Raw genomic sequence first — 2500 nt, forward strand, 5'->3', positions numbered from 1 at the left:
AGCAGCAGCAGCAGCAGAAGCAGCAGAAGCAGCAGCAGAAGCAGCAGAAGCAGAAGCAGCAGAAGCAGCAGAAGCAGAAGAAGCAGAAGCAGAAGAAGCAGAAGCAGAAGCAGAAGCAGCAGCAACAGAATAAGAGAAGTAAAATAAAATGCTCTCTTGCTTGCAGCCATACCACCCTGAAAGTGCCTGATCTCATCTGATCTTGTAAGCTAAGCAGGATTGGGCCTGGTTAGTACCTGGATGGGAGACCGCCTGGGAATACCCGGTGTTGTAGGCTTTTTCTTTTCTCACAGTACGGGGAGAGCTTTTTGCCATGTGTTTCTTGCTCATCATCAAAGCTTTAAACCCTTATTTGAACCTTCTCACCTTCTCACCTTCTCACCTTCTCACCTTCTCTGTCCTGTCCCAGGGCTTATAATTCTTTCTTTCTGACGACAAGCAGCAGCAGCAACAGAATAAGAGAAGTAAAATAAAAAGCTCTCCAGCCTGCAGCCATACCACCCTGAAAGTGCCCGATCTCATCTGATCTCAGAAGCTAAGCAAGGTTGGGCTTGGTTAGTACCTGGATGGGAGACCACCTGGGAATACCAGGTGTTGTAGGTTTTTTCTTTTATCACAGTCCGGGGAGAGCTTTTTGCCATGTGTTTCTTGCTCATCATCAAAGCTTTAAACCTTTATTTGAACCTTCTCACCTTCTCACCTTCTCACCTTCTCTGTCCTGTCTCAGGGCTTATAATTCTTTCTGTCTGACGACAAGCAGCAGAAGCAACAGAATAAGAGATATAAAATAAACAGCTCTCACACCTGCGGCCATAACACCCTGAAAGCGCCCGGTCTCGTCTGATCTCAGAAGCTAAGGAGGGTTGGGCCTGGTTAGTACCTGGATGGGAGACCGCCTGGGAATACCAGGTGTTGTAGGCTTTTTCTTTTCTCACAGTCCGGGGAGAGCTTTTTGCCATCTGTTTCTTACTCATCATCAAAACTTTAAACTATTATTTGAATCTTCTCACCTTCTCACCTTCTCACCTTCTCTGTCCTGTCCCAGGGCTTATAATTCTTTCTGTCTGACGACAAGCAGCAGCAGCAGCAGCAGCAGCAGAAGCAGCAGAAGCAGCAGCAGAAGCAGCAGAAGCAGCAGAAGCAGCAGAAGCAGCAGCAGAAGCAGCAGAAGCAGCAGCAGCAGCAACAGAATAAGAGAAGTAAAATAAAATGCTCTCTTGCTTGCAGCCATACCACCCTGAAAGTGCCTGATCTCATCTGATCTTGGAAGCTAAGCAGGATTGGCCCTGGTTAGTACCTGGATGGGAGACCGCCTGGGAATACCCGGTGTTGTAGGCTTTTTCTTTTCTCACAGTCCGGGGAGAGCTTTTTGCCATGTGTTTCTTGCTCATCATCAAAGCTTTAAACCCTTATTTGAACCTTCTCACCTTCTCACCTTCTCACCTTCTCTGTCCTGTCCCAGGGCTTATAATTCTTTCTTTCTGACGACAAGCAGCAGCAGCAACAGAATAAGAGAAGTAAAATAAAAAGCTCTCCCGCCTGCAGCCATACCACCCTGAAAGTGCCCGATCTCATCTGATCTCGGAAGCTAAGCAAGGTTGGGCTTGGTTAGTACCTGGATGGGAGACCACCTGGGAATACCAGGTGTTGTAGGTTTTTTCTTTTATCACAGTCCGGGGAGAGCTTTTTGCCATGTGTTTCTTGCTCATCATCAAAGCTTTAAACCTTTATTTGAACCTTCTCACCTTCTCACCTTCTCTGTCCTGTCTCAGGGCTTATAATTCTTTCTGTCTGACGACAAGCAGCAGAAGCAACAGAATAAGAGATGTAAAATAAACAGCTCTCACATCTGCGGCCATAACACCCTGGAAGCGCCAGGTCTCGTCTGATCTTATAAGCTAAGCAGGGTTGGGCCTGGTTAGTACCTGGATGGGGGAATACCAGGTGTTGTAGGCTTTTTCTTTTCTCACAGTCCGGGGAGAGCTTTTTGCCATGTGTTTCTTGCTCATCATCAAAACTTTAAACTATTAATTGAACCTTCTCACCTTCTCACCTTCTCACCTTCTCTGTCCTGTCCCAGGGCTTATAATTCTTTCGGTCTGACGAGCAGCAGCAGCAGCAGCAGCAGCAGCAGCAGCAGCAGCAGCAGCAGCAGCAGCAGCAGCAGCAGCAGCAGCAGCAGCAGCAGCAGCAGCAGCAGCAGCAGCAGCAGAATAAGAGAAGTAAAATAAAAAGCTCTCCCACCTGCAGCCATACCACCCTGAAAGTGCCTGATCTCCTCTGATCTTGGAAGCTACGCAGGGTTGGGCCTGGTTAGTACCTGGATGGGAGACCACCTGGGAATACCAGGGGTTGTAGGCTTTTTCTTTTCTCACACTCCGGGGAGAGCTTTTTGCCATGTGTTTCTTGCTCATCATCAAAACTTTAAACTATTATTTGAACCTTCTCACCTTCTCACCTTCTCACCTTCTCTGTCCTGTCCCAGGGCTTATAATTCTTT

The 2500-nt window shown here is 47.6% G+C and overlaps 1 non-coding gene and 5 pseudogenes across 1 annotated transcript; all 6 read left to right on the forward strand.

Annotated features, from left to right (window-relative positions):
- Positions 1 to 158: 158 nt before the first annotated feature.
- On the forward strand, positions 159 to 277 carry LOC149296840 (5S ribosomal RNA; annotated as a pseudogene).
- Positions 278 to 484: 207 nt separating this feature from the next.
- Positions 485 to 603, forward strand: LOC149296841 (5S ribosomal RNA; annotated as a pseudogene).
- Positions 604 to 802: 199 nt separating this feature from the next.
- On the forward strand, positions 803 to 921 carry LOC149296842 (5S ribosomal RNA; annotated as a pseudogene).
- A 298-nt stretch (positions 922 to 1219) lies between these two features.
- Positions 1220 to 1338, forward strand: LOC149296843 (5S ribosomal RNA; annotated as a pseudogene).
- A 199-nt stretch (positions 1339 to 1537) lies between these two features.
- Positions 1538 to 1656, forward strand: LOC149296844 (5S ribosomal RNA). Its single transcript, XR_016274915.1, has one exon. It is a non-coding gene; the product is annotated as a 5S ribosomal RNA (ribosomal RNA).
- A 586-nt stretch (positions 1657 to 2242) lies between these two features.
- Positions 2243 to 2361, forward strand: LOC149296845 (5S ribosomal RNA; annotated as a pseudogene).
- The last annotated feature ends 139 nt before the right edge of the window (positions 2362 to 2500 follow it).

The sequence above is a fragment of the Sceloporus occidentalis genome, unplaced genomic scaffold (genome assembly GCF_023333645.1).
Source record: "Sceloporus occidentalis isolate IW3139 unplaced genomic scaffold, rSceOcc1.0.p SCAF_38, whole genome shotgun sequence".
NCBI lineage: Eukaryota > Metazoa > Chordata > Lepidosauria > Squamata > Phrynosomatidae > Sceloporus > Sceloporus occidentalis.